This window comes from Catharus ustulatus, chromosome 21, assembly GCF_009819885.2.
Source record: "Catharus ustulatus isolate bCatUst1 chromosome 21, bCatUst1.pri.v2, whole genome shotgun sequence".
NCBI classification, from domain to species: domain Eukaryota; kingdom Metazoa; phylum Chordata; class Aves; order Passeriformes; family Turdidae; genus Catharus; species Catharus ustulatus.
In genome coordinates, this window is record NC_046241.1 from 2,838,846 (window position 1) to 2,849,748 (window position 10,903).

The window sequence follows — 10,903 nt, forward strand, 5'->3', positions numbered from 1 at the left end:
CAGACCTGGCAGGTTGGATGAGCTGGATCCTCCTCACCTGTTGGGTCCTTCTTGGGGGATGCAAAACTTCTGGAGAGCCACAAGCAGCAGAGGTTCTTGTTCTGGAAGTTAATCTTTATTATAAAGGAAAGATTGACAAAGTTTGTCAAAGCCTGTCAAAGTTTGTTTGACCCCTTAAGGCAGCAAGTGCAGAGCAGCAAATCCACTCTTTGGAAAGCAGCACACAGAGATCCCCTACAAAGTAATTTCTCCCCAGCCCTCCTCAGCAATGTGACACCTCTGAAATGCAGGAAAATCCAAATTTCCAAAGTCTTTCAGTGACTCTAGAGCAGGCAGCCCAGCAACTCCTGCTCATGACTGAGCAGACACATCCCTCACTGGGGTGGATGATGTTCCAGAGGACACTGGTGGTGTAGTTTGTAGGATATCACCTTGTGTGGTGTCGTGAGGAAAGCCCAGTGAGCTCTTAAGCTTTTACACTCACACTTGGATTGCAGGTCAGCTCTTCAAACAGAATAACTGTGCTAAACTCATGTAAGAAAAACCAGGTGGTGGTGATGGCTGCAAAAGGAAAAGAGAACAGTGAATGTCAGTGAGAAAAAACGGGAAAAATTTGTGCAAACAAACAGACAAAAAAAAAAAAAAAAAAAAAAAAAAAAAAAAAAAAACCACAGGTTAAAGCAGACCTGGTGCTTTCTGAGATAAATCTGGTCAGCCCACGAGCACAGCACTGCAAACCCACAGGGTGAGCTGGAAGGTTGGAACCTGCTGGGAAGGTCCCATAATCACAGAATCCCAGACTGGTTTGGGTTGGAAGGGACCTTAAAGCTCATCCTGTCCTGGGCAGAGACACCTTCAACTATCCCAGGCTGCTCCAAGCCCCATCCAGCCTGGCTTGGGCACTGCAGGAATGGGGCACCCCACATTAAATAGATGTTTTTGGGTGCTCTGTGTTCTGGCTCAGAGGTGCTGATGTGCTTTCAAACATATCATCACCCTTCACACCTCACACTCTCACCTGCTGATGATGCTGATTCCCAGAGCACAGTTCAGTGTTTCATGTTTTCTGACCAGTGTTGTATCAGTTCTCCCCAGCTCTGGTTCAAGAGGTTAAAATCGGTGCTTGCCCCGAATTTGCATCAGCACGAGCTGTGTCCTCTGCAGCAGAGAGCTTTGCATAAAAGGGCAGGGAGGCAGAAAACAAGTGAACCACAAAACCAGCAGCTCTAATTATTTCTTGGTAGATGTGAGTGATTGCCTTTGTCAGGAGAAACACAAAATACCCCAGCCCTTTGTTAGTACTTACTGTTCTGCTCCTCAGCTAAAGGAAATGAACTTACTGAGAGCTGAGAACCCATCTGTGGGGTCTGGAAACTCACCCTGGATGAACTGTGATAACTGAAACCTTTATCAAAGACAGTAATGCCCAATTTTTGAGACTTGTGTGGGCACCCAGCTGCCACAGAAATCCAGGGGGTGAGCAGTGTGGGTGCCATCTGAGGTGCCTGGGTTTATATGAGCTGTGTCCATGTCTTGCCAAGGCCACCAGCTGTGGTTACAGCCCTGTAGCTGACTCCCAGAACTCATCCATCCCTGTAGCTGACTCCCAGAACTCATCCAAGATCTGAGACACAATGAGCCACAATGTCTGTGTTATTGCCCTGAGTGATTCCTGCTCCCATCCTCATTGAGGGGCATTGAAAGCAGGCATCCTGTGGGGTCCTTATGGAACCAGGGAGTCACAGGGGGCTTTGGGGTGGAATGACCCTAGAGATGATCCCATCTCCCCCCCACCGTGGGCAGGGACTCCTCCCACTGTCCCAGGCTGCTCAGAGCCCCATCCAGCCTGGAATGAGATGATTTCCAAGATCCTTTCTCTTCAGTGACAGACCCCAGTGGTTCGGGGTTCTGCAGCCCCCTCTGAGCTGCAGCTGGTTGCACACACATGAACATGTGAGCACTTGTGGAGAGCATTTGATATGGAAATGCAAAATCAGTAAATTGAGGTGGCTGCAAAACACCCTGAGAGGATGAATCACCTCGCTGGAGGCTTTGTGTTTCCTCTGATGAATCACTCCGGGCTCCTGTTCCAACTCCACATCTCAGCCCTTGGCCAAGGCTGGAAAGGTTGTTTGGGTTTATTTTTTAACTGCATTGATTAGAATCTCTGTCCATTCATGTGGTCCTTAGCAAAGCTGATCTCTGGCTGAGGGAAATGACACTCCAGTTTCTCACTGCTGTGAGGACACCTTTGGCTGTCAGCACAAAACACTCTTTTGAGGGAGATGCTGCCTACCTCCCATCTCTCATCCCAGCTCTTGGAGGGTTTCCAAGAATAGCAATGTTCTTTACTCGCTTTGTTTCTCAAATAAGATCACTGGATAAAAATAGACATCAGACAGCAGGAAAATGAGGGGAAAAAGGAAAGGTTAAAGCTGCCACTGAGCAGTATTATCTCCTTGGGAAGCTGCAGAGGATTTATTTGTGCTGTGCTGCTGCCTCCCTTGCTCAAAAGAATTATATCACTCAGTCTTGTAAGAATATGGAAAATCAGGTGTATTAAATTGGCTGAAAATTGGTTATGAGGAAAAAACACCTCTTGATGCTGCAGTGGATGTGCATCATCCATCTCCTTTGGAGCACAGGCAGAAAGCAGAGGTGTTAGAAGAGGTAATAAAATGCAGCAATAAAACAATACAAATGGAACAGTTATAAAAGTGCAATAACTTCCACAAATTTGTCAGAGTTTGCTCAGTGGGAATTATTGTCAGTCCAAACACACCCAGAGTCCTTCCCATGTGGCATCCCCCAAAATTGGGGGCTGGAATGTTTGTGGTGCCTTTCAGCACCACTTGAGAGAGTCATTCCAATGAGTGGAAAACTCATTTCTGGGTATTAAACCCCTCTGCTTAATGACCAGAAGAAAATAATGCATGAATTGCAAAGCTGGAAGAAATTGAATAATTAATATAGGTAAAATAAAATATAAAAAACCCGCACAGAGTTATTCAGAATGAGATTTTTCAGGCACGTTTAGAGATTTTAAATCACTGAAATTCCAGTTATTCTGTTATGGAACACCAAAAGAACATTCATTTCCCACAAGGATTTAATAATTTCTTGAAAACCAGGCTATTTCTGTGTGATTTCAGCAGCATAATAAAAAGATTGAGCCATGCAGAAGTCTATTCAGACTCTCATGCTTACTCTGGGATCTAATTAATAAAAAAAAGAATAGAAGAGGATTGTATCAATTTCAAGTTCATTAAGAAGGAGAAAAAGGACATTTAACTTGTTGGTGTGAGTGGGGCTCTTAAAACCTCTGGGTACACCTGAAAATCATGGCCTGAGAAAATCTGTGTAGTGGATTTGGGTCAGGAGGAGGGGGAGATGCCAGGATGTGGATTTGGTGGCAGAAGGAAACGAGCACTGGAGCCCAGGGATGAGAAGGGAAGGGCCCAGCTCACGGTGCTGGGCAGGGCAGTGACACTGGCACGGTGTCACACACCCAAACTGGCACAGAGAGCAGCACCTGCAAAGGGTCCCACCCACACATTCTGCAGGAAAAGAACAGAATTTAAACCAGAAAGGGCCTTTGGGATCATAGAACCTGTTCAGGAAAGGGGGGAGGATTTATCCCAGCCCCTGGGAAATGGGAATGCTGCTGAGCCAGGCTGGGAAGCGTCAGGCTGGAACACATCCTGGCCCTGCCACCACCTCAGGGACAGTGTGAGGCACCCAGGGGCGGGGATGAGCAGTGCTTTGGGGGATGATGACACTGGGAAGGGCAGCCTGGGGTCTTTGGGTCAGGACAGGCAGGGCTCTGCAGTGCTCCAGCTGTAATAATCAGAATTTCCCCTGTGTGAGTATGGAATATTAATCACTGGCCATGGAAAGAAGTGGAACTGTGAACTGAAGATTGGCCAGTGTGATGTAGGGAAGAAGCTGTTATTTGTATTCCCTGTGCATAAGGGTTGAAAGCTTTTGATAAAAGAGAGATGAGAGATCTGAGGTCAGGGTGAAAACCACCAAACCTTTCTGGGGACCACATCATCTCTGGTCAGGCTTCACTGGGAGAGCAGACACCTCCCAGCTGAATTCACCTGGCAGCAAAAGGTACCCAGGTTAGAAATAAAACCCCTCAAAAGCTGCCATTCAGCATTTGACAGCTCCTAAACCTCCCTGTGTCCTACAAACAGGGTCTGCTCAGCATGGCATTCATACACTGAACCCTACTGGGCAATAATATGAGAACCACTGAAAAATCAGTGTTTCACCAGCTTGAGATGCAGTCTGTACATCAAGGGAAGTGGAGGAATGTGGGGTGAAAGTCTATTTATAATGGTGGCATGTTGAAAGGCTTTGTTAGTTCACCTTTCTCAAAATAAGAAAGCTCCATCACTCTTCTGCTCAGATAGGAGACTGTGAAGTTGTTTATTTTTTCCATCCCTGTAGGGCAAATAAGGAAAGATCTTGCAAAATTCCCACTGTAGGTGCCAGGGTCACCTTCTGTTACTCAGCCTGGGATGGATTTATCCCCACAGCAGCTGCTGAGGTGGGTCAGTGTTGGTGTTCCTCCTCCACCTCCCCGTTAAAGACAGAAATGAAGCATCAGAAAGTAAAAGTGCCTCTGTTTAACCTCGGGGGTTAAACACAGCTGTGCCCTCCAGCCTGAGGACCCTCTGTAGGTGTTTGTGCCCCTAAAGGCTCCCTGGAGCAATCCCCAAACCCTGCAAAGTTGATGCAAACGACTCAGGAGCACACGCACACACAGGAAAGCTGCAGCAAAGGATGGAGTGTGCTCAGAATCCCCCCAAAAATCGATGTTAAAAGAAGGCAATGTAAGCTGTCTGCTCAGGGGGACAGGAGCTTTCTCTCCAGATTGAAACTGGTAAAAGTCTTAACAATGATGTTCTAAAATGCCTCGAAGGATGGAAGTCACCTGGAGCTTTCTATTCATGGTGATTGGAACAAGTTCAGCTTAAAGCTGCTGGGAGCTTTTGGTTCAGAGCTGGGACACCCTCAGGCTGTGGCTGCTCTCTTGGGCTCCCATCAGCACAGTTAAAGACAGAAACCACCAGAAAAGGCAAAAGAAAAGCTGGAAGATCCCTCCTGGGAACAGTGCAGCACTTGGCTGACCAAGGTCTCCAAACAGAGCTGTGGAGACCCCAGCCCTCACCAATTAATGATGCTGCTAATTGGGGTGTGCCAGTGTGGGTCAGCACTGCTCTGCAGGGCTTTCTCACACTTGCTGGGCTCCTCACGGGCTCTGCTCATTCACAACGGGCAAAATTCTCAAAAATACATAGGATTAAATTATTCTGGGCTCCCCAGGCCAGTTCTGAAGGTGGCATCTGTGTAAATGGTGTGTAAATGTCCTTTCTTGGTAAGTGCTTCATCCTGGCTAATCTGGCAGATCAGCTTGGTAATGTTTGCAATTGCCAGTACCAGGGCTGATTACAGAACCAGCCCAGGCAAGTTCTTTGGTCTAGATGTCTCTGAGATAGCTAAAGGCAGGGAAAATTAATGAGAGCATTTGGGAGAAGGATAATTATTTGGGAGCAGGAGCCTCATTAACAGGCGGAGGGTGGGAGGTTGATTATTTTATGGTTCTTGTGACAAATCACCCCCAGCTTTTGCCATCACTCTGCCTGGGAATGAAATGATGGAAGGCTATCATGGAACAGGGATGGTCCAGGGGTTTGGATCACTCAGGTACATCTGGGGAGGAGCAGTGACAGTGGGGAAAGGGAATTGGGGACATCCCTGTGTCACACAACAGCTGTGGTTGTCAGGGCATCACCACTGCCTGTTCACTGCCATGAGCCACAAAATGTATAAATCACAGGAGAACAGAAAAGGAATATCAAAATATTCAGCCTTGAGTGACAGCCTTTGTTTGTCCCTTCAGAGGTAATTGTCAAGTAAAGTCCTGCAGGTAAAATCCTGCATCTGCCAGCATTTTCTCTGGAATGGTTACCCTAAAATTATCCAAAGCCTTTTCAGAGCTGTTTTTCCGAGTCACAAGGAGGACACATCCACTCTGCATCCTGTTTGGATTGTCCCCATGGAATTAAGTTTGGCATTTTTCTTGGATTTCAATCAGGGCACACAAAAGCTCTGCATTCCACTGTTATTCACATCATTTCTACTCCAGCTTCTCTTGAATTAATGAAACCCCAGACTCTTTGCAATGCCACTCTCAGTTTATGCAGGCTGAACAATTTAATTTTGCCCATTCTTGAATTCTGCCCCTCTCTTATTCCTTTCTTTGATGCCTTTGTGCAAATGTCTCAGGGCTTCTTGGGCACAGCACACTCGGCAGGTTTTGCTGGTGGAAAAGCAGGATTTTACCGATTTTCCCCTGTCCACAAGAGCTGGGCACTGAGATGCCTGAAGGACACTCAAGCCATCAACACAGCCACTGTAACAAAAAGTGATTTTCTGGCAATTCTACTGTTCCAAACTTTTCCCTTAGAACTTCCACACCAGAGGCTTGTCAGCCTACAGAGATCCCAGCCTGGTTTGGGTTGGAAGAGATCTTAAATCCCATCTCATTCCACCCCCTGACATGGCAGGGACCCCTCCCACTGTCCCAGGCTGCTCCAGCCCCAATGTCCAACCTGGCCTTGGGCACTGCCAGGGATCCAGGGGCAGCCACAGCTGCTCTGGGCACCCTGTGCCAGCCCTGCCCACCCTCCTAGGGAAGGATTTATTCCCAATATCCCATCTATCCCTGCCCTCCTTTAGCTTCAGACCATTCCCCCTTGACTTGTCACAACCTGTCCTCATGAAAGTTTCTTCCCAACCTCCTCCTAAGTCCCCTCAGGCACTGGAAGGTGCCCTAAGATGTCCCCAGAGGAGCAGGAATCCCACAAGGGAAGCTCAGCCATGCCTGCAGAGGTGTCACCAAGCAGCACCTGGGCACCTGCGTGTTCCCAGAGCTGGCAGACAACTCCCAAGGAGCTGGAGCCCTGTGGGATCCTGGAGCTGTGGTTTGGTGAGTCAGCAGCAAACACCTCCCAGAGCAGCTCAAGGTGATGCTGAGCTCAGTGAGCAAACCTGGCCTGCGGTTTCCTGCAAAGCCTTTTTCCTTCTTTTAGTCTGCGTGGGTTCATGCCCCCTAAATTTCGCTCTCAGTTTCAGGTGTGAATTAATTCAATATCGTCAGGTTGCACTCAACTAAGAGAAACTCTCCAGTCCGGACTGGTTTCAGTACAAACCTAAGCAAAACCACAGAATTGCTCATGGTTTCCAGACCAAACCATGCACTTCACCTTGTTTTTTGGGGGTTTCATTATGAAAATTTCATGGAGCCTGAGGTAGAATAGACACAAAGCTTTGAGTTGTGACCTGTCCAGTTCTGCCTGCTGGGAATATAATGGCTGGCAATGGAAGTCTTTGCTGCCAAGAGACATTTCTGTGCTTCCCAGTTGGTTTTAAATGAAAATTGATTGATTTATTTGCCCTCCTTGGGTCCTGAGCTTTGAGCTTGGTTTAGGCCCTTGCTTTGGTCTTAGAGAGGTTTCAGGCCATGTCTGGAAGACAAAAAATCATGGCTTTTTTTTCCCCATGGTGGGAAATCAGTGCAGGCATGGCATGACCAAGCCTACATCTTCTGTATCTCAGGGTTTAAAGGGATTCAGAAAATGCTGGGACACTGCTGTTGTTCTCTTACTGATTAACAGAGGATTCTTGCAGGGGAGATTAAAACTTGGTTCATTTCTGAGTCAGGGAAACGTTCAAGCACTTGGTAACTCAGGGTTTCACACTCTTGTGAGTGTGGTGCATATGAAAAACAACTTCAGCCTTGAATTTGTGACAGTCAAATAGCAGAGAAATGAAAACATGAGTGAGATGAGGATGGACAATACTGAGAAAATCTGTAGAAAATTTGTCTTGAAATATATCTCATTTTTAGAGACACACAAGCAAGTGTGTGTGTTTTTCCTGGGTACACTTCCAAAGGCTGTGTCTCACCTACTGAGCCAATTCTGTCATCCAGGATGCATCAGTACTAATCCATTTTGCTGAACTCCTTAGAAATTACCTTATTGAGCACAGCTGAACCAGGAAACTCAACCAGACTGGAAGATTTCATTTTAGAAGACAGTCAGGTTTCAGCTCAAAGACTTCCAGTCAGGATGGACTTGCCTCTTCTTCCAAGGAGTCACGAGAATGTTTAACTAACTCCACTCTGATGGATTTGCTTCTCTTTTCTGTTGGATTGACAGAGCCAGAGAGAAAAGAGTAAAACCTTGTAGATTATTTTCCCTCAGCTCTCAACAACTCTCATTTCCACTGGTCAAAACTTTATTTTTTTAATGTGCTAAATTTACATGAGCCCAGCCCAGGTTCAGATTTTCTTCTTTCCCCAGCTGGAATAAATAAATAGACTAAATAAATATATAAATAAACAAACAAACAAACAAACAAACAAACCAAATAGCTCAAATTTCTCTCAGTAAAGGTATTTTCTAGACTCCAAACCATTTGTTCACTCCTGCTCTGATTGAGCAGGGAAAATCTGTACCAAATTTCCTTTGCTCAACAGAGAATGACTTCTCAAAACACGCAGGATGGGAAAATGCAGCTTCAAACAGTGTTTTGAATGAATGAAATAAAAACACAGCGAACAATTGAAAGTTTGAGGCACCCACTCAAAAGCAGAAAATATCCCCTTTCTCAGTGGCCACTGCTGAATATAACAAGGCAGTTTCAGGATGTGTCTTTTGGCTGGTTGGGTTGGGTTTGAACTGTTCTCTAGAGGAGGTTGGCCTGTGGGTAAAACCCAGACTGGGAGAAATCTGCTTTCACATCTGGTCCCTGCCCAGGGCTGTGTCACTGCTGTGTCCCACCCTGGTGGCTCTGAAAAAAGAGCATGGGAGGGTGTCAGCACCTTGGAAGTGCAGCATCATTTTAGAGAGATTTCAGGGCTTTGCCTTGAAGTTTTGCCAGAAGCCCAAGGGAAAAGAGTGGGAGAGGAGCAGTGAGCTCTGCAAGGAAAGCCAAGGTGTGCTCTGCACGTTTCTGCTGCTCCATGCACACCTTGGGAAGGGACATGCCTGAACCCAGCTCAGAGTAGAAGCAAATCTATGTGCAAATCCAGCTATTTTCACCCCACAGCTCAAACTCTGTTCAAAGCAAAATCTTGATTTTTACCATTTTACAGACAGAAAATGTCAGGCATAGGGGTGGAGAAGTGAAAAACGGAGCAGAGACTCCCCAGATTGCTGGGTGAATTGGGCAAGTGGGGCTGCAGTGGGGTTCTTCCCTGAATTCCAACAGGATCATTGGGCAGAGAAAAGCTCCACACCTGTGACAGGGGCTTGTCCCTGTTGTCCCAGCTGAGCCCAAGCTGGGCAAGGCAGGAATGAGGGAGGGATGTGGTGAGGCTCGTGAGGAGGTGGTGGTGTAGGTTGTGAGAGAACATGAGGCAGCTTTGACACGAGCAGAGGAAACTTCACCTTTGGAATTTCAAAGTTGACTCGACATTTCTGCCGTAGCAGATAAACATCTCAGTCTCTTTTACGGCTGGGAATTGTCTCTTTCTGTTTATAAATAGAAGAAACACACAACAAGTTACCCAGTGTTATTTCCTCTGGGGCTTTTAGGGGGTGGATGTCTGTGGGTGGTAAACAGCCCACAGAGAAGTTGTTGTTGTTAATAATCAATGTGAAGCAGGGGAGGGCAGGGGCTGAGGCTGAGATGAGCCAGGTTTGGGCTCACCACAAACCAAATATAGGTGAGGGAGGGACAGCAAAGCCACACTGCTGCTCTGGGGCTGTGACTATTGCTGCTTTGTGATATTATTTATGTCCCTACCAGCACTTTGCTTGCCAAAGACGCCTTAGGCAGACAAACAAAGACCTGAAAGCCTGAAAACTAGAAATGAGACATAAAGGCAAGCAGCTGGACAGGGTGAGCAGAGCACTTGAGGAAGTGTTTTAGCCTTGGCAGAACCTTGCTGGGGTCGTGGTGCCAACCAGCAGTGGAACCCTGAGGTGTGGGGTGTGCCCAAACACACCGAGCTGCTCTGGTGGCTGCAGCCTGAGCAGGGACAGGGGCTGAGGAGGAGGAGAAGCACAGCACACCGCTCAGGGTTTGAGGCTCTGTGTCCCAGTCTGGAGTGCAGGGACTGTCCTTGTTCTCCTGGAGCACCCCTGGGGTGGGAGCAAAGCCTTCAGTGCTGCAGGGGATGGATCTGCCCTTGGGGAAAGGGAAAACCTCTGGAGTTGGGGCTCTGAGGCACCCAAGGCATTTCTGTGTGCCCAGGGGAGCTGTGGCCATGGGGACAGTGCCAGCTGGGAAATTGGTGCCAGCTGGGAATCTGTGCCAGCTGCATCACACACCCTGAGCCCTGTGGGTGCCATGGCTATTTGGGATGTGCTGGGGACACATCTGGCCACTGAGGCTTTAGAGTGACCTGCAGGACAGCTTCAACACTCTGAAACCAGCCTGAGCTTCTCAGGGTGCCCAGAGCAGCTGTGGCTGCCCCTGGATCCCTGGCAGTGCCCAAGGCCAGGCTGGACATTGGGGCTGGAGCAGCCTGGGACAGTGGGAGGTGTCCCTGCCATGGGACAGGATGGACTGTGAGGCCTTTCCAACCCAAACCAGGCTGGGATTTTATGAAATATTGCAGTGGATTCCCCTCCTCTCAGAAATGCCATTTCACTAAAAGCTAAACCGGATTTTGGAAAGGTGATAAAACTGATAAAACTATTCAGAAATTAAAAGAAAACAAAACCTTTTCTTTTAATAAGCTTGAAAGACACAAGTTCAGAATTTGGGGGATAGAATGATCTCATTCCTCTATAAAAATGACATTTTGTTTTGGAACTCTTCACTTGTTATTAATTTATTTATTCAGTGTATTTATTCAGCTTGAAACCATGGGGAAAAT